This window comes from Notamacropus eugenii, chromosome 3, assembly GCF_028372415.1.
Source record: "Notamacropus eugenii isolate mMacEug1 chromosome 3, mMacEug1.pri_v2, whole genome shotgun sequence".
Taxonomy (NCBI): Eukaryota; Metazoa; Chordata; class Mammalia; order Diprotodontia; family Macropodidae; genus Notamacropus; species Notamacropus eugenii.
Genome location: NC_092874.1, coordinates 357552923 through 357575076, shown reverse-complemented (window position 1 = coordinate 357575076; position 22154 = coordinate 357552923).

The window sequence follows — 22154 nt, the reverse complement described above, 5'->3', positions numbered from 1 at the left end:
GTCAGAATATTAGTTGGTTAGGTAGCATTGTAGACAGAATGCCAAACCTGAAGTCAGAAAGATTCATCATCCTGAGTTCAAATCTGGCCTGACACACTTACTAGTTGTGTGAATCTGGACAAGCCTCTTAACCCTATTTGCCTGTAACTGCAAGGACCCCGACATACACAGGAGGGACACCCACCTGTACAGGTTCTTAGATCTGCTCTTCTAAAAGGAAAGCAACTTTTGAGGGGTCAGAAAGCCATTTTAATCAAGCACATATATCATTCGCTTAGTTCAAGGAAAAAAGTCAGCACCCTAAACTTCAGAGAAAATAGACAGAGAAATAAAGACCAATAGACTGGGCTTCCAACTGTCTAACCATTAGCAATACATACATCACAGGTCAATAAACAGATTCAAATGTCTGAACATTACATACATATATAGATACCAGAGAGAGAAGCACCAACCTCTGGGTTTTCTTTTTTTTTTTTTATTTAACTTTTAACATTTATTTTCACAAAATTTTGGGTTACAAATTTTCTCCCCTTTTCTCCCCTCCCCCCCCAAACCCAAGCATTCTAGTTGCCCCTGTGACCAATCTGCTCTCTCCTCTATCCTCCCTCCCTGCCCTTGTCTCCGTCTTCTCTTTTGTCCTGTAGGGCCAGATAGCTTTCTTAACCCCTTAACCTGTATTTCTTATTTCCCAGTGGTAAGAACATAACATTTGATCCTAACACTTTGAGTTCCAACTTCTTTAGCTCCCTCCCTCTCCACCCCTTCCCCTTGGAAGACAAGCAATTCAATATAGGCCAAATCTGTGTAGTTTTGCAAATGATTTCCATACTACTTGTGTTGTATAGGACTAACTATATTTCCCTCCATCCTATCCTGTCCCCCATTACTTCTATTCTCTTATGATCCTTTCCCTCCCCATGAGTGTCGACCTCGTATTGCATTCTTCTCCCCATGCCCTCCCCTCCATCCTCCCCCCCACCCTGCTTGTGCCCCTGTCCCCCACTCTCCTGTATTATGAGATAGGTTTTCCTATCAAAATGAGTGTGCATTTTATTCTTTCATTTCGTGGAATGTGATGAGAGTAGACCTCATATTTTTCTCTTGCCTCCCCTCTTTATCCCTCCACTAATAAGTCTTTTGCTTGCCTCTTTTATGAGAGATAATTTGCCCCATTCAACTTCTCCCTTTCTCCTCCCAATATTGCTCTCTCACTGCTTGATTTCATTTTTTTTTAAGATATGATCCCATCCTCTTCAATTCACTCTGTGCACTCTGTCTCTATGTATGTGTGCGTGTGTGCATGTGTGTGTATGTATTCCCACCCAGTACCCAGATACTGAAATGTTTCAAGAGTTACAAATATTGTCTTTCCATGTAGGAATGTAAACAGTTCAACTTTAGTAAGTCCCTTATGACTTCTCTTTGCTGTTCACCTTTTCATGGTTCTCTTCATTCTTGTGTTAGAAAGTCAAATTTTCTTTTCAGCTCTGGTCTTTTCATCAAGAAAATTTGAAAATCCTCTATTTCATTGAAAGACCATTTTTTCTCCTGAAGTATTATACTCAGTTTTGCTGGGTAGGTGATTCTTGGTTTTAGTCCTAGTTCCTTTGACTTCTGGAATATCCTATTCCATTCCCTTCGATCGCTTAATGTAGAGGGTGCTAGATCTTGTGTTATCCTGATTGTATTTCCACAATACTTGAATTGTTTCTTTCTAGCTGCTTGCAATATTTTCTCTTTCACCTGGGAATTCTGGAATTTGGCCACAATGTTCCTAGGAGTTTCTCTTTTTGGATCTCTTTCATGCGGTGTTCTGCGGATTCCTTGAGTGCTTATTTTGCCCTCTGGTTTTAGAATCTCAGGGCAATTTTCCTTGATAATTTCATGGAAGATGATGCCTAGTCTCTTCTTTTGATCATGGTTTTCAGGTAGTCCCAGAATTTTCATATTGTCTCTCCTGATTCTATTTTCCAGGTCAGTTGTTTTTCCAATAAGATATTTCACATTATCTTCCATTTTTCGAATCTTCTCGCTATGTTCTGTGATATCTGTCTTTCTCATAAAGTCCTTAGCGTCCATCTGTGCCATTCCAGTTTTGAAAGATCTATTTTCTTCAGTGAGCTTTTGAATCTCCTTTTCCATTTGGCTAATTCTGCTTTTGAAAGCATTCTTCTCCTCATTGGCCTTTTGAACCTCTTTTGCCAATTGAGTTAGGCTAGTTTTCAAGGTGTTAATTTCTTCAACATTTTTTTGGTTCTCCTTTAGCAGGGATCTGATCTGCTTTTCGTGCTTCTCTTTCATCCCACTCATTTCTCTTCCCAGTTTTTCCTCCACCTCTCTAACTTGATTTTCAAAATTCTTTTTGAGCTCTTCCATGGCCTGAGCCCATTGGGTGGGCTGGGGTACAGAATCCTTGATTTCTGTGTCTTTGCCTGATGGTAAGCATTGTTCTTCCTCATCAGAAAGGAAGGGAGGAAGTGTCTTTTCTCCGAGAAAGTACGCTTCAATAGTTTTATTTCTTTTCCCTTTTCTGGGCATTCTCCCCAGCCAGTGGCTTGACCTCTGAATATTCTCCTCACACCCACCTCACCTCCTGATCCTCCCAGCCAGCATTTGGGGACTGAGATTCAAATGCTGCTTCCCGCCTTAGGGCTTTTGGCGGGGGCAGGGCTGCTATTCAGTGTGAGAATTAAGTTCAGATGGTCAGGTCGGGGCAGGGCCGCCTCTCAGGCACAGTTCCCTCAGGGGGTTTATGCACAGTCCTTCCACAATGGATCCAGGCTCCTGCCTGTTTGGGGAGCCCCTGTCTGCAGCTGCCTCTCAGCTTCTATCTCCCGGGGGGGCCTGAGCCATGGGGGCACCCCACTCCCCTCTCAACCCGCCAAAGAGACTCTCTCACCAACCCTCGTCACCTGTGGGTGGGGGGGCTTGTGCCACCGCTGGAGATCCCGTCTCTGAAGCCTGCTCGGATCTGTACCTCTTGGAGCCGTGGCCGCCGCAGGTCTGGGCTGGGCTCTGAGTCTGCAGCGTGACGGATCTTTTGTGAGAGGTTAGCAGGTCCCTCTGTGGGTGGAGGGACCCGCGTGGCCGTAGGATTTCCCGTCTCCGTAGCCTGCTCGGTTCTTTTTCTCACGGTGTCGCGGCCGCTGCAGGGCTGCACTCAGCTCCCAGTCCCGGTGCCCAGTCCACAGCATGAAGGACTCCCCGTGAGAGGTTTGCAGGTCTCTCTGGAACAGAAATCTCCCTCGCTCCAATATTCCATGGTCTCTGGGTGCAGAATTCACCGTGAGTTGGTCCGCTCTAGCCGTTCTGTGGTTTGTGGGTTCGGAGCTATGTGTATGTGCGTCTTTCTACTCCGCCATTTTGGCTCCGCCCCCCCAACCTCTGGGTTTTCGAAGCTGGAGTGAGGGTGGAGGGAGAGGGGCTCCTTAGTGGCTGCCCAGAGTCTCATCTGGCCAAACAAACACTTCCAGTGAGCAAGCTCCAAAATAAAACCTGTCCTCAGAGAATATATACACTTTTCAGAGCCAGAGCACATCACAACCCTTGAGAAGCAGTGCCTCATTAGAAATTAACAAAAGATGTTGGCTTTCCTACACAACAAATCTCCCCTAATCAAGCTTCCCTTAGTAGGCAGACCCATGAATGAGTGGGAAAGATTTTTAACTCTCATTAACATAACTACCATGACATTTTCTCAGTTTTCTCATCTGTAAAATGAGCTGGAAAAGGAAATGATAAATCACTCCAGTATCTTTACAAAGAAAACCATAAATGTGATCATGAAGAATTGGACACAATAAAACCACAAATAACAGTATTCAGTCTATAATTCCCTAAGAATGAAATGAAACCATTTTAGCCTTATATTTTCAGCCAAGTTGATGAATGCCTTTCACTAGGCTCAAATGAAAATGGCATCAAGGTCAACTTACTTCACTGACAAGGAATTATTTAACTTGAAATAGCTACTAGCCAAAACTAAAATGGGGAGAAAGTTGGTGTGTGACTTGGTTCTCAGATAATTGTGCACTCAAATTCAGCCTTCTAGGCTGAGATTTCAGTACAGCATGGATCAATTCTGCTATTTGTGCTAATTTTGACCTAAAACAAGACGAAGAAAAGAAGAGGTTCTCCACTAGTCTGAACCTCGTCATCCATATGTGGAAACATTATTTACAGCAAATAGAGAAATATTGAATGTTTTAGATAAATTCACTTATCTCTGCAGTATACTTTCCAAGGATGTACACACAGATGATGAGACTGATTCATGCATGACCAGAAGTAGCTCAGTGTTTGGGAGGCTCTGAAGGAAAGTGTAGGTGAGAAGAAGCATTAGGCTGACTATCAGATTGAAAGCCTGCAGAATCGTTGTGCTGTTTTCATTGGTATATGCCTGTGAAACCTGGAAAGTATGCCATGGCCATACCAAGAAACTGATTTTTTTTTCCATTTTAATAGCCTTAGGAAGATCCTGAAGATCACCTGGCAAGAAAAGGTATCAGACACTGTGGTCCTTTCTTGAGCTGAGCTGTCAAGTATTCAAACTCTACTATACCACTGAGGCCAGATTTGACCTCTAGTCTCTTTTACTTGAGGTCCAGCACTCTATCCACTGGACCACCTAGCTGCCCAAGGTAAGCTAGATGGACTGGTCACATTGATAAGATGCTGTGCTCTATGAGCAAAACAGAATTGCAGTAGCTCAAAAGATGTGGAAATTAAGAGATATCTCCATTCGAAATGTTCATGTGGACTATTTGCACTCAACCTGTGATAGACTCTTTAGAGCTTGCATTGGTCCAATCAGCCACAGTTAGAGGCACTGTACCTTAACCCAGACATAATAACATCATTTTGGTCCTCTACAGGCATAAAAGGCAACCACCACCAAATTCATTCAGGTATTTCCTCATATATTTCTGGTAGTGTTTTATGATATGACCATAAGTTTATAGTACAAGGTTAACTCTGGTTACACAAATGAGAAGAAGAAAAGTGTAGTTGAAAAGGGCTTCTTCATGACGTTATTTCTTTTACATTTAAGCTTAAGTCAGGCTTGCAAAACAACTCCATAAGTTGTTTTCAGTGATAACAGTGATTCGATATGAACGAAATCACAGCTGGCATTGATGTAAGACTACTTTGAAGAATCACTTGTCTTAAAGGCACCAATGTTACTTTGTCAAGAGCTGTTTTAAGAAAAGAGAGAGCTGCAGAGTAAAGGAAACAAATGTTGTGAATGAATAAAAGAGGCAAACTGATAGTGCAACAAGAAAAATATTTCAAAATTATTAGTTCAATTTATTAAAATTTCACAGCGCATATTTCAAATTTATTTTAGATTTAGTTACAAGTGTCTAGTACTGGTCAAGGAGGCTTGGTTCTCGTTCAAGTTAAGAGGAAAAACCTTTCATCTAGCTTTTTTATTTATGACTTGAAAAAAATCTAAGTGAACTAAAATAGTAAATTAAAGAAAAAAATTCTTTGTGAATAACACTGAAATTAATCCTTATATATACACAATAACATATTTTTACTGATGGTCAGACTATGCATACACATATAATATGTGTATGCATGTGTAAAATATTTTCTAAATTTAAAACTATGACAAAGTCAACATTAGAAGTTGTAATTATAACATCTATAGGAGCATTGAAATAAATGATAATGTGGTCTGTTTAAAACCATGCTATGTTTATTCAGTGATGGTGGTGTTAGTAGTGGTGGTGATGGTGGTGATGATGATGATGAGATGTTTTTATTTGAGGACTATGTATTAGTTCTCCAAGTAGTATTTTCCTACTTCCTTTAGCCTGGGCAGCTAGGTGGTCCAGTGAGACAGAGTGTTGGGCTCAGACAGTTGCTAGCTAGGTGTGACCCTGGGCAAATCACTTAACCCTGTTTGCTTCTGTTTCCTCATCAGTAAAGTGAGATGGAGAACAAGCATCTTTGCCAAGAAACCTCACATGGGCTTGTGAAGGACTGACATAACTGAAGAAAAACAACAATTTTTCTTTACATTTTGGTCAGGTACTTGGATGAAGGCATAGCTAACAGGCTTATCACTTTTGAAGATAATATAGAAAACAGATTTAAGTTCCAAAGAGATCTTTACAAGATAGAATTGTGAACCAGATAAAGAGTAATTATCTTGGCTATGTATAGTCCATTTACCCAGAGAAAAAGTTTGACTTTCTCTCTGCAAAGATCTTGACCAAAAACTATTTTAAAGGCCTTTTTTTCAATTTCTTAATCCTCAGTCCCAGCTGCTAGGTCACTATTTTATTTATACTATGCAGAGTTGACATAGAAAGAATACTCATCATAATATCCATATTCAACACTGAGTCTTAGATGATAACATTGATCATGCATGGGAAAACACTGAATTTTGCAACCTATCTTTTATCAATTTTCAGTCTCATTGTTAAGGTGCCTCAGATACTCTGTCTATCTAGTTGTTTTTCCCTCTTTTCTCTCCTGCCGATCCCAACCCATATGAACTTTCCATGGGGAAAGGATTATATAAGAATTAAGATAGCACATTCATTTCCAACAGTGTTTCGTCAATTCTGTAATTTTTATTTTTGGAATGAAAAGTGAAGGGTCTGAGGCAGAAGCAGAACCAAGATGGCAGAGTAGAAGGATGGACCTGCTCTAACTCTCCCTCCATGATCCATAAAATACCTGTAGAAAATTACTGTAAGCAAGTTCTAGAGCAGCAGAAACCACAAAATGACAGTTAAACAGATTTTCAGGCCAATACAGCTGGAAGGCTAACAGGAAGGGTCTATCGCACCTGAGCCTGGAGTGGACAGCAGTCCATCCTGGGCCATGAGACATGGACAGGACTGGAGCAGAATTCAGGGTGCAGAATTACAGGTGGCAGCTGCAGCTCCCAGATATCTCAACCCACAAATGCGAAAGATAACTTCAAAAACCAGTAAGAAACTCATTCACCTGGGTGAGAGGGTAGTGTGGTTCTGTCCCAGGACATCAGCAGCCACTGCAACACCAGCTTCCTCTTTTGGAGCCCTTACCTAAAGTCCCTGGGGGAATTGAGCATCCTGAGAGGAGACCTGGGGTGAGGAGGAGAATGATGGAGCTGATGGAGACTGTGGAGAGGGAAATCTACTCCCAGTTCAAAAGCAGAAAAGAGTGCTTTTAGTTGCTCACAGAGTAGAGTGCAGACTAGGAGAGGAGTAAACTCCTCTCTCTTGATTGTACCACCTGGAGGAACTGAGAAATTATGGGTCCCTAGAGATGTGTCAGAAAATACCTGAACAAAACCTCTGAAGCTTAGGGTAGTATACCCTCCACTTCACAAAGACTCAAAACTCAAGTAACTGACTGGGAAAATGCCCCAAAAAGGGGGAAAAATAAGACTATAGAAGGTTACTTTCTTGGTGAAAAGGTACTTTCTTCCATCCTTTAGGATGAGAAAGATGAAAGCATACCACTTACCAAGTAAAACTGAAAAGAATACTTCAGTGGAAAAAAAAGGAATTTCAATGAAATAGAAGACTTCCACGCATTCTTGCTGAAAAGACCAGAGTGGAATAGAAAATTTGACTTTCAAATACAAGAATCAAGAGAAATATGAAAAGGTAAATGAGAAAGAGAAGCCTTAAAGAACTCACTAAAGTAGAACTATTTGCATTCCTACATGGGAAGATGTTATTTTTAATTCATGAGACCTTTTTCAGTACCAGGGTAGTTAGAAGGAATATGTATATGTGTGTATGTATATATGTATATATGTATGTACATGCATATATACATATATATATATCAGAGTGTATGGTATGTATGTATCTATTATTATGTATAGGTAGGTATATGTACATGGTTATATGTATCTATGTACATATGTGTGTATGTATATGTGTATGTGTATATATGTATGTATCTATGTAAGTGTATATACACACACACACATATGTGAATAAAAATGAAGACAGTCTTGAAGGAGTTTATAATCTAAAGGGGAGATCAAAAAAAGGAGGAAAGAAAGGAGGAGAAGGGGGAAACCAATGTCTACCTGGTGTGAAGGTCATCTTTATCCAAGGAGTTGAAACCAAGTAGAGTAGCAGATGCAAAGTAGACTGAGTTGATAATTCAGTTACTGCTCTTTATAAAGGCGTCAGGAGTCAGGAGGCAAAGGTGTTGAGAGATTTTAGCAGATGGAAAAGCAATTGAGTTAATTCATCAGATCTCTCCATCCATAAGAGATGTTATGCCCTAACAACTTAATGCACCTACCCACCTAACCTTGTGGCAGCTGCCCTGCAGTAGTGCAACTTGTGTATTCCTATGTAAAAGCAGATGCAGGTCTGAGTAACTCACTTGGTTTTGTCTAGAAGCAGCCCAGCAGTCATGTGACCTTTCCAGCCTAGCCCAACAGGAACTGTGGGCTAGCAAATTTGCTGGTCCAGACAAACATTAGTCAAAGTTTTATGAGGAGGCCAGTTCAGTAACTGAATAACTCCTGGTCTAATCTGGCAGTGGAATCACCCATCCAGCTAAGATACTGTGTCTTGCAACAATCCAAACCAATGGAGTAATCCACTGTAAATTGCATATCTCAGAGTAAAATTCATTAGGACTTCAAAAAAAGAAAAGACATTAAGGCTTTGCAGTTCATAATACAAAACTAGAAGGAACCTCAGAGGTCAACTTTTTCAATCCCTTCATTTTTCAAATGAATCATGATTTAATGTGACTTAAGTGACTTGCCCAAGGTTACATAGATGGTAGTGATATCTGAAACCAAGTTCTCTGACTCAAGTAGCTTTCAGAACTATATATTACTCTGTCATATGTGTTATCTAAATGTAGGCTTTACTACCATCATACTTTAAATTATGTTCATTCTTTATTGCATAGACTTTGTGCATATTTAGGGGAGAATTGTCCCCAGATTTTATGGAAAATTCTTTATAAAAACTATACTTGCTATGCAACTTGAATAAATGTTATGTGAGAGAATTAACTAAATCTATTTGGATAATTGTTAAGGAAAAGTACATGAATCAGGCCTCCATTTGTGATAAAAATATAGCCACTTACAGAGTTAGGTCTAATATTAGACTCCCTGATAATTTTAAGACCTTTCCCTCTTGCTGTCCAATCTGTCAGTACTTGTGAAGATAGGAGAAGAGGATGGAGCTAGTTTTTACAAATTTTTGTATGTATTTATTTTAATGTTCATTTTGGATTCTTACACTGTCCCCCACCCCCAACAACCACTACCAGAACAACAACCTTCCTTATGGCAAGACTTTTTTTCTTTTTCATTTTGCATTTGCATCCCATTACAGTGATTTGAAATTAACAGAGTTAATAAATAGATGTCAAATTGAATTGCCTCATGAGGTAGCAGGTTCTGCCTCAGTAGATGTCTTCAACATAAATTAGATAACCAGTTGCTAGATATAATAGGGATTAGGTGTACAGGGAATCCTATTTCAGATATAGGTTGGGTTTTATGGCCTTTAAAATCACTTCCACCTCTGAGTTTTTGTGAATCTGTGATTTAGAAAGTAATTAAAATGAAAATAGGACAGTTTAAAGTGATATAAATGGTAAGGTAGGACAGAGTTTCAGTGAGGAATGTTCTCTCAGATCATTATCTGATACAATTAGCAGCTGTATTGCCTGGAGATGAAAAAAAAAAGAACTACATTGATTTTCAGATTTTCTAAGGTAAACAAAAATATCATCTATTCTCATAAGAAATCATCAATCAAACAAGCAATCAACAGTAAGCATTTATTAAGTGCCAGCTAAATAAGATACTGATACTACAAAAATAATAATGACATAATTCCCACCTACTCTCCAGAACTTGCATGAAAAAAGGGAGGAGATACATAGTATATCCATATATTAATAATTTTGAGGGAGGACAGTATCATGTAAGGAAATTGAATGGCTGCAAGTAAAAGATAACTGGAATTTCAGAGTAAACAAGGGATTCTAAGTGGGAAAGTGAAGAATTCTAGGAACAGGAAATTGTTTATAAAATGCCATGGTGTGATTGCACATTGCTTATTATCTCAGGAAAGGGGGATGGAAGGGATAATAGAATTCGACTTCAAAACTTTAAAAAATTGAAAAATTATTTTAACATGTAATTGGAGGAAAATAAAATATATTAAATATTTAAAATAAAATAAAATCTAATGATAGGGAGATTTAGTGCATGTGTGAGGAAAAGCAAGAAAACTAGACTGGCTATAGTGCTGAGCACGAGAAACTTAGAAAGGTATATTGGAAAAACATTGTTAAAACCTTTACAAACCAATTAGAGGAGTTTATATTTGATTCTAAAGGTAATCAGTTCCCTGTCAAGTTTGAACAAGTAGGAAAGTGTGATGGTTGGCTCTGTGCTTTGGACAAATCACTTTAGATGCTATGTAGAAAATAGACTAGAGGGTGGTACGACTTGAAGAAGGGAGACCGGTTAGGAGATTGCTCTCATATTCTGAGAGAGAAGGTCTATTTACTATAGAAAAAAGTGCAGAGAATATCTAACAGGTATTGGAGATAAACAATACGAAAGAACTATATAATACAACAATTAGAACAGTTTGAAATTGTGGATATTGTAGTGGCAAAAAGGTTGGACTAGATTGGGGTTCGTTAACCTGGGGCTCATGAACTTGGATTTTAAAAAATATACATTTTACCAAATATTTCAATATAATTGCTTTCCTTTGCAATCTTTTCTGTTCTGTACATTTAGAAACATTATTCTGAGGAGTGTATAGTTTTCCCCATATTGCCAGAGGAGTCAATGACATACATACACACAAAAAAAATTTAAGAACCACTGCCAGAATGATTTCTAAGCCATTATACTATCAGGAAGGATGTGTGTGTGTGTGTGTGTGTGTGTATGTGTGTGTGTGTGTGTGTGTCTTCTCTTTCAATTAACAGAAGATATTAGAGTAGAAGCATTTTTAGCAATCACTAGCTCAGAAAGAAGAGACAATTAAGGCTAGAAGTTAAGGTAATAATCCAAATATCTTGGCAACTAATACTTTTTCAACCATAATTTTCTCTGCTTCAAACTTATAACTATGCCATATTTCATCACGTAAGAATCACAGATTTTATGCCAAATATTTTTGCAAGAAAGTGGGGCTTGACCATTATGTGGAGCTTTAAAATTATGCTGGTATTGCCAGACCAACTTTCCAGTCACTTAATACTGTCTTTCCACAGCTCTGTTTGCATGCTATTCATCACAGAATAGTTTTTATATTCACCCATAATCAGAAAGAAATGCTTCACATATTAATGTATATTTGGCAATGAATTTTACAGTTCAGCTAGCACAGGAAGATGCAAGTTTTACCATATCACAGGACTTAACTCAGGGTAGCTTCCCCTGCCCCATCTCCCACCTTGTGCCTATTGATCTTCTTTGGGTTGAATGACAATACCGTTAGTACCACAGCACTCTAAACAAACCACACAAGTCAGCTTTTGGGAATGTATGGAAGTGTGGGTGCTGAGAAGAGATAAATGGGTATACACATGCCAGTGGTGAATACATTCCTGCTCTGTTTACCTTTTAAGTGACATGATGAACAGAATTATACCATGAAATGATTACTTGACGACCGGTTATAAATCAGTTTTGGGACTAAAAAACAAGATGTGACTATTACACAGTGCTGGCAACTATGTGGTGAAATATGGCAATTTGTTAAAAAAAAAAAAAAAAACAAGAAAAAAAACCTGAACTTTTTTTTTTAAGTTCGCAGCCACTTGGGTCGAATAAAAATTTGAGCAAGGTTGATGCATAAATGAAAATAGGAATTGAACAAAGTATTAGTTGGGAGATATTTTAGTGAGAAGGGATTAGCAAATGGGAAATGAGCTTCATTTAGTGTTTCTAAAGTATCCCTTTACCATTTCTTTTTCCTCTTTGTCCATTTATACAAACTGTTCTGTTCTTCCTCTCCTGCATACCTAAAATGCATCCTCTTAACCTAGACGTTTTAAAATCCATAACATCTGTCTTTTTTCTTTTAAGTAAAGAAAATAATAAAAGTTTGTAAAAAGTATGCTTCAATCTGCATTCAGAAGTTTATCAGTTCTCTCTCTGGATGTGGATAACATTTTCACTATGAATCCTTTGGAATTATCTTGAAATGTTGTCTAGATAATCATAGCTAAGTCTTTCACAGTTGATCACCGTGTACAATGCTCTCCTGATTTTCGACATTTCACTTTGGATGAATTCATGTAAGTCCTATCAGGATTTTCTGAGTCAATCCTGCTCAGCACTTCTTTTAGCACAATAATATTCCATCATAATCATGTTCCACCATTCACCAACTGACGGACATGCCCTCGATTTTCAATTCTTTGCTCCTGCAAAAAGAGCTGCTATAAATATTATTCCACAACTTCTTCTTTTCCTTTTTCTCTGATGTCTTTGGGATACAGAACTAGTAGTGGTGTAGCTAGATCCAAGAGAATATTCAGTCCTGTGATAGTTTGGACATAGTTCCAAAATTTCACCAGAATATTTATAGTTCACAACTCCATAACAGTGCATTAGTATTCCAGTTTTTCTATATCTCCTCCAACAGTATCATTTTCCTAATCTGATTGTTGTGAGGTGTTATCACAGGCTGCTTTAATTTGCTGTTGTTTTTTTTTTTTTTGGTGCATTTCTCTCATAAATAATGAGTCAGAGTATTTTTGTGCGACTATTTATATATTTGATATTTTCTTCTGAAAACTGCGTGTTCATATGTTTGGACTTCATCAATGGGGAAATGGTTTTTAAATATAAATTTGATCCAGTTCTCTACATATTTGAAAAATGAGACTATTATAAGAGAAATTTACTGTAAAATTTATTTCCCAGTTTCTTGGTTTTCTTCTTATGTGGCCTGTGCTTATTTTGCTTATGCAAAACCTTTTTAATTTCATGTAATGAAATTTAATTTCCCATGATCCTCTCTCCTTTTTTGGTCATAGATTCTTTCTTTACCATAGATCTGAAAGGTACATGTTTCCATATTCTCTTAATTTTCTTTTGATATCACCCTTTATGTCTAAATCATTTACTCTCATTTTGACCTTATCTTTATATGTAATGTCAGATGCTGATCTATGCCTAATTTCTGCCAAAATGCTTCCTAATTTTCCAGGAATTTTTGTCAAATTGTAAATACTGGCCCCCAAAGCTTGGATTTTGGGGTCTATCATACATCAGATTATTATTTTCATTTACTGCTATGCATTATGTACATGATCTCTTCCACTGATCTACCACTCTATTTCTTAACCAGTAACAGATAAATTTGATGACAACTGCTTTGCAATACATTTTGAAATATGGTACTGCTGTGCTGCTTGCTTTTCGTGTTTTTGTTCCCTTTATATTCTTGAACTGTTTTCATCCGGATGAATTTTTCTACCTCTACAAAATAATTGTTTGGTAGTTTTGTTGACATGACACTGAACAAGTAAATTAATTTAGATAGAATTATTATTTATATTATATTGACTCAACCTACCCACTAGCAATTAATATTTGTCCAGTTGTTTAGATATATCTTTATTTGTGTGACAAGTGTTTTGCAATTTTGTCCACGCAGCTTCTGGATTTTTTGTCTGAGCAGTATTTTACATTGTAGTTTTTTTAAAAGAAATGTCTCTTTCTGCAAGGTTTTATTGGTAGTAGGTAGAAAAGCTGATGATTTGCAATGATTTTTACATTCTGGGACAGCTAGATTTTTCAGGACATGGAGTGCTGTTGGAAATAGGAAGACGTTAATACAAATCTGGCCTTTGACTCTTGCTGGCTGCATGCCCTTGGGCAAGGCATTTGACTTCTGCTTGCTCAGGAGGTAGGTAGGTGGCTCAATATACAGAGTGCAGGGTCTGGAGTTAAAAAGATTTGGTTTCAAATTCAACATCAAACATTTATTAACTGTATGATCCTGGGTAAATCATTTAATTTCTGCTTGCCTTAATCTACCTGAGATGGAAATGGTAAACTACGATCTTTCCCAAGAGAATCTTCTAGACAATATGGTTCATAGGGTTGTGAAGAATTGAATATGACTGGACAACACAATTTTACAAGCTGCAACTTTAAAAAATTTCTTCATTGCTTCAAGGAGTATTTTTTGAGTTAATTCTTGAAGGTTCTCAAAGTATACCATTACAGTAACAGCAAAGAGTGATGGTTTTATTTCTACATTGTCTAATTCTATTCATTCAATTCCTTTTTTTCTTGTTTTGTTTTTCTTTGTACATTCCTTGTACTATACTGAATAAAAATCATGATAATTGATCTAATGGCTTCACCTCTAATCTTATTGGAAAGGTTTCAGAGTTTATCCCTTTTAATTTTAGATTGTGTTGTCATTTTGAGAAAGGTTCCATTTATTCCTTTTCTTTCTAGTGTTTTTTAATGAGGATGAGTGTTGTTTTTTGTCAAAAGCTTTTTCTGCATCTTTTGACATAATCATATGATTTATTTTACTGTTTTTCTTATTATTATGATCACTGATGGTTATTCCTAATAATGAACCAGTCCAGCATCCCCAGTGTTTCTTTAGGTAGATTTCAGGGTTCCATGAAATTAAATGAAAAAAAAAAACTTCTTTATTTTGTATTAACCTCTTAATGAAATTTTGAATTTCCTCCAATTATTAAACTTGTTAATCAAAGAAAGGGTTAAGAGACTTCCTAACACTGACAAAAGTGGTCCAAGACACATACACATACACACATACACACACACACACACACATACACACACAGAAGTCTAGAACTCATTTCCTAGAGAAAGTTTTCCTGCTTCCCATTACCTGTTAATGCTTCATCTCTACTCAGAATTTTACTATATATAATTATCTAACACTTAGGAATCATTAGTTGGACAAGGAGAGTCAAGATATTATTTTATTCCCTCTCCTTGAAGGATCCTTTGCTCTTCCCTCAAGTACAAGGTTTGGAATAGGTTTGTCCTAGAAAGGATTAACTCTTTCCTTTCTCACATTCATTTTTTTTTAAATTAATTAATTTATTTAACTTTTAACATTCATTTTAACAAAATTTTGGGTTCCAAATTTTCTCCCCTTTTGTCCCCTCCCCCCCAAACACCAAGCATTCTAATTGCCCCTATGACCAATCTGCTCTCTCTTCTATCATCCCTCTCTGCCCTTGTCTCCATCTTCTCTTTTGTCCTGTAGGGCCAGATAACTTTCTATACCCCTTTACCTGTATTTCTTATTTCCTAGTGGAAAGAACATTACTCAACAGTTGTTCCTAACACTTTGAGTTCGAACTTCTTTACCTCCCTCCCACCCCACCCCTTCCCTTTGGAGGGCAAGCAATTCAATAAAGGCCAAATCTGTGTAGTTTTGCAAATGACTTCGATAATAGTTGTGTTGTATAAGACAAGCTCTATTTCCCTCCATCCTATCCTGTACCCCATTACTTCTATTCTCTTTTGATCCTGTCCCTCCCCATGAGTGTTGACCTCAAATTGTTCGCTCCTCCCCATGTCCTCCCTTCCATCATCCCCCCCACCCTGCTTATCCCCTTATCCCCCACTTTCCTGTATTGTAAGATAGGTTTTCATACCAAAATGAGTGTGCATTTTATTCCTTTCTTTAGTGGAATGTGATGAGAGTAAGCTTCATGTTTTTCTCTCACCTACACTCTTCATCCCTCCACTAATAAGTCTTTTGCTTGCCTCTTTTATGAGAGATAATTTGCCCCATTCTATTTCTCCCTTTCTCCTCCCAATATATTTCTCTCTCACTGCTTGATTTCATTTTTTTTAAGATATGATCCCATCCTCTTCAATTCACTCTGTGTACTCTGTGTACACATAGAGACTCTGTCTTTATGTGTCTGTGCGTGTGTGCATGTGTGTGTGTGTGTAATCCCACCCAGTACCCAGATACTGAATAGTTTCAAGAGTTACAAATATTGTCTTTCCATGTAGGAATGTAAACAGTTCAACTTTAGTAAAGTCCCTTATAACTTCTCTTTGCTATTTACTTTTTCATGTTTCTCTTCATTCTTGTGATTGGAAGTCAAATTTTCTTTTCAGCTCTGGTCTTTTCATCAAGAATGCTTGAAAGTCCTCTATTTCACTGAAAGACCAATTTTTCCCCTGAAGTATTATACTCAGTTTTGCTGGGTAGGTGATTCTTGGTTTTAGTCCTAGTTCCTTTGACTTCTGGAATATACTATTCCATGCCCTTCGATCCCTTAATGTAGAAGCTGCTAGATCTTGTGTTCTCCTGATTGTATTTCCACAATGCTTGAATTGTTTCTTTCTAGCTGCTTGCAGTATTTTCTCCTTGACCAGGGAACTCTGGAATTTGTCCACAATGTTCCTAGGAGTTTCTCTATTTGCATCTCTTTCAGACAGTGATGGGTGGATTCCTTGAATATTTATTTTGCCCTCTGGCTCTAGAATCTCAGGGCAGTTTTCCTTGGTAATTTCATGAAAGATGATGTCTAGGCTTCTTTTTTGATCATGGCTTTCAGGTAGGCCCATAATTTTTAAATTGTCTCTCCTGGATCTATTTTCCAGGTCAGTTGTTTTTCCAATGAGATATTTCACATTATCTTCCATTTTTTCATTCTTTTGGTTTTGTTTTGTGATTCCTTGGTTTCTCATAAAGTCATTAGCCTCCATCTGTTCCATTCTAATTTTGAAAAAACTATTTTCTTCAGTGAGCTTTTGAATCTCCTTTTCCATTTGGCTAATTCTGCTTTTGAAAGCATTCTTCTCCTCATTGGCTTTCTGAACCTCTTTTTCCAATTGAGTTAGCCTATTTTTCAAGGTGTTATTTTCTTCAGCATTTTTTGGGGTCTCCTTCAGCAGGGGGTTTACTTGTTTTTCATACTTTGCTTGCATTTCTCTCATTGCTCTTCCCAGTTTTTCCTCCACCTCTCTAACTTGATTTTCAAAATCCTTTTTTTAGCCCCTCCATGGCCTGAGCTCATTGAGTGGGCTGGGATATAGAAGCCTTGACTTCTCTGTCTTTTCCTGATGGTGAACATTTTTCTTCCTCATCAGAAAGGAGGGGACGAAATGCCTGTTCACCAAGAAAGTAACCTTCTATAGTCTTATTTCTTTTCCCTTTTCTGAGCATTTTACTAGCTGGTGACTTGACTTCTGAATATTCTGTTCACACCCACTTCGCCTCAGGATCCTCCCAGCCTTTGCTTGGGGTCTGAGATTCAAATGCTGCTTCCCAGCCTCACGGCTTTTGGCAGGGGCAAGGCTGCTATTCAGTGTGAGATTAAGTTCAGGTGCTCAGGTGGGGGCAGGGCTGCCTCATGGGCTCAGTTCCCTCAGGGGCTTTATGCAGAGACCTTCAACAATGGATGCAGGCTCCTGCCTGCTTGGGGAGCCCTGGTCTGCTCCCACCTCCACGCTGCCTCCTGAGGGGCCTGAGTTATGGGGGTACCCCATTCCCATCTCGACCTGCCAAAGAGACCCTCTCACCGACCCCCATCACCTGTGGGTGGAGGGACCCGCGTGGCCACTGGAGATCCCGTCCTTGAAGCCCGCTCAGATCTGTTCCTCTTGGTGCCTCAGCCGCAGCAGGGCTGTGCTTGGTGCCCAGTCCACGTGCCAAGGACCTTTTGTGAGAGGTTTGCAGGTCCCTCTGGGAACAGAAATCTCCTTTGCTCCAATGTTCTGTGGCCTCTGGTGCTGCAGAATTCGCAGTGAGTTGTTATTTACAGATGTTCTATGGGTTGTGGGTTGGGAGCTATGTGTATGTGCGTCTTTCTACTCTGCCATCTTGGCCCCTCCCCCCCCCCCCTTTCTCACATTCTTAAGCTCAATAAATGCCCATCCTGATCTCAGCCAAGGGCAAGTTATTTCAAGTTTAGATTTTGACTCAGGTTTAGGGCCTCCCTAATGAGATGAGGGAGGAAAAGAGTAGGAAGGCACTTAATGTACAACTCTGATCAGAAATAGGATAGCTATTTATTACCTATGGATAAAATTAATATGAAAGCGCAAAAGAGTCTTAAAATAAATAGGAAGGATAATACAAAACATAATTTATTAACTTTAATTATAAGTCATTATGTCTGGCATACCTCATCAAAATACAAAGTACTTTTAGGATTGCCCAATATTCATGTACTTTAACTGCACACTGTCAAAGTATTCCTGCTCACTCTCCTCTCAATAGTCATCTTCCCCATTGGGGAGAATATGTCCATCTTCAGGTTGATGCTGTCATCTGATCAATAAGGGGGAAAAAAGGTAAATGGAAAATGTCACCAGCATCTAAGGTCCAAGCCTACTACTAAGAAACTACTGTTGTAACAGTACCTTTACTCAAGTTGTCAAGTGAAAGTGAACACTACGATGCCAGGAATATGGAAGGGATAGCTCCTTCTTTATCCTACAATGGGAGTATTGATGCTTTTATATTATCCCTGGAGTCTTTAAGGAAGAGAGTGAGGGTTGTGTATGTGTGGAGGAGTGGTAGCTGTCTTTCCTTTTAACCAATGCAGCACTCCCCTGCTCCTGTCACAGGGTGAAGAGGAGTGCAAGTGAAAGTCCTTTCAATGCTGGATCAATAATTGCCCAGGAACATCTAGGGAACTGGTTATCTCTGACATGCTAAAGTACTGTCACAGTTCTGGAAGCAGTCAGGGAATATATGTTCATATTATAGACAGCTTATGCTGCACTTTTCTATTTTATATTACATTCCCCTATTAACACCTAAAGTTCTTCAAAGCAAAAAAAAAAAATTATTTTTGTGACACAACATCTTGCACACAGTACACAGAATTTTTGACTTAGAGTGGGAACTCAGTGGCCATCTAATTCTACTTAAATAAAAAAATAAGTAAGAAAAATCCCCACAAAGCATTCATACAGTCTTTACTTGAAGATCTCTTGTGAGGAGGAATGCACTCTTCAAGCAGTCTATTCAATTTTTAAATAGCTCAGATTGCTGGGAATGTTGTTTTTCTTTTCCCCAACATCAAGTCTGAATTTTCTTTTTCATACCTTACACCCATCATCCCTATTTCTTATAAATACTTTTGCAGATTAAAATGAATTCAATAAATTGTACAGAATTGGATGCATTAAAAGTGCATTTGTGTATGTATACATACATGGTTGAGTGTATATGTATGTGTATATATTCATGCATATGTGCATATATGTACATATACATATATGTATGTGTATATACACACATGCATACATATACATATATACTAACACATATTTGTTTGTATATACGTATGAACATATACATTTGCATATATGGTCAATTGTATTAATCAACCAAAAAGGTAATGTTGAAGAAATTCTGAAGAACATGCTACAGATAACAAAAAATATTTTAAATAATTGAATAAAGTCATAAAATTTCATCAGTGATTTTCAGTTCCATTGATTTTTTCCTTAGTTAGTCTTTGATCTTATACATAGTTTCTACAACTAAAATATGACAATATCATTTTAGGATCTAACTTGAGGTTCAATCCTCTTGGCAAACTATAATGTAAACACCTTCCCCGTCCATTAATAGGCCTCAGGTGGAGCCCATTAAAGAAAGCTTAATTAGGGAAGACTTATTTTGTAGGAAGGCCCACACCTTTTGTTAATTGCCTATGAGGCACTGGATTACAAAGGTTGTGATGCCTTCTGCTTCTGAAAAGTCCATATAGACTCTGAAGTGATATTTTGCTTTAGGGTTTTACTCTTTGCAAGAAGGTTTGTTTGTCAGATGAGATTCTGGAAAGACATTAAGGAGGACCCCCTTTCCCCTTCCCCCCCACCCCACACCAGTTCAGATGTTGGTGCTTCTCTCTCTGGAAACTATGTATGTATGTAATAGTTAGACAGTTGGATCTATCTATTGATCTGTGATGTATGTATTTCTTATGGTCCATTAGAAGCTCTGTTGGTCTTTATTTCTCTGCATTTTCTCTATTGGTATACGTGATGAAAGAAGATTCTCAAAAGTTGCTTTCCTTTTAGAAAAGCATATCTAAGAACCTGTGCTATCAGGCCATCCTGAATGTGTCAGGGTCCTTGCTGTTACAGAAACACATCCTGATAAAGGTACAGATCAAATCATATTTTCATAATGCCAGTTTTGCTAAACAGATGGGGCTGTTAAGTGGGGTAGAGCAGTAGGAAGGTACCCAAACACAAACGAACTTAAACGAAACAAAATTAAAGGGGCATAATTGTATCTATTACTTTTAAAAAAATTCAAATGTAGAATACCATAATAAAAGTACAGTTGAATTAATGTAAAATTTGTGAATCCTTCCTCTTCAAAATATATTTCTACTTTTAAACTTTCTTAAGTTTCTTAAAAGAAACTTCTTTAGATGACAGTCAAAAAATCTAAAATTTTTATTCATTGCACAACTTAGCAGAAATTTTAGCAAGTCAGTTCACTGAACTGAACACAAAGAAGCAAACATAAAATTTTGCCTAAAGCAATAGTTTTCTCTTTTGTTTAACTTTCATCTCTTCTGGAATCAGTGATTATTGACAAAGGAATTATCTTAAATTTCCCTGTTACATTCTATTGCTTTCTTACTTGTGGGTAATTCAAGGACCTGATCTAGGTAAAGTATAGGATACAGAAGAGAGATATTTTTAATTTATATGGGTATCAAGCTTGAATCCTTCTCTTTCTGCTAAGATAGGAATATTTTTAAATGTTGAGAGGGAAAAAAAAAAAAAAACTATGGCAAAGATTTTTGAAGAAAATATCCCTAGAGGCTTCCTCAGCAGGAAAAACAAAAGCTTCACCATTATTAATCACAACACATGGCAGTCAATTTGAAGGCACTTATGTGAATTATTCCTTTGGGCTAGAATGCAACTAAAATCAAATGTTGCCATTTACAAATAGATAAATGGTTCACATCCTAAAACTTAATTCTCTTTTCCTAAAGGAGGATTCCCAAGGACTGTCATTTTTCAGCAAAGTATAACAAGATGGTAGCAGGTTCACCAGAATCTTCATTTGGAAGTTTAGGGATGGGAGCACAAGAAAAGAGATAAAAGCTGAGGGTATGAGCTGTAAGCATTGAAAGTAAAATATTGTTATTTCTGAAAATTGTTACGTATATAACTTACCAAAAATAAGTTGAGTATACTAAGATATGTAAGGTCCCATGGAATAGCAGATAACATAGACAGCTTTGGAGTCCTTGAGGACAGGGACTGTTTTACTTTTTTTTTTTTTAATTTATAGCCTCAGTGCTTAATGTAGTGGTTATTCATGAGAAGTATCAGTAAATATTTTTTTGTCATTCATTATCACCATCAAGCCAACAACATTTGACCAGAACTTCATGCTGCCTTTGCCCTATCATTTTTTTCTTGCAATTTTAACTTTCTTTTGTTGTTTTTTGACAGAGGGAGTCCATGTCTATTTTAGAATTTGAATTCACATTATGGAAACAGACTTCTAATAAATATGACATGAAGATTCCACCAAATTCAGCTCCCCTGAGAAATAGCACAGCAGAGAAGGAGGAAAAAGAAACACCAACTGAAGCAAAGATTCAGTAAATCTAAAGAGAAAAGGCAATAAGCTTTTCTGTACAGTCCAGGACTACACAAGAAGTTATTTGTATATGTATAGATGTTCTTGTCTGGATAGAAAGATGGTTTAACATTAGTAAAAAAATAAAAATAATCATTTGCAAAATTTCAAAGATTATATGCTTATCTTAGTGGCTGAAGAAAGAACTATTGAGAATGTATACCATAACTTTTTGCTAAAAAAACAAACAACTCTGTAAATTATAGGCAAACAAGTGTCCATATGTGTATGCTTATTCATTTAGATATATTTAAACCCAGAAGCAAGCACCATATATGAGTGATAAACTCTAAGTTTTCTCAATTAAAAATAATATTAAATCAAGGGTTACCCTTCTACCCACTGTTATTTGTTATATTTCTGGAAATGTTAACAATAGAAGGTAAAAATATTAGCCATGAGAAGGAAATTAAAGGCATAATGACAGACAAAAAGGAGGCAAAACTATCTTTTAATGATAAGCTAGAGTGAAGCCAAGATCATGTTAGTTCAGGTTCAATTATGGAATAAAATGAAGCACTCTGG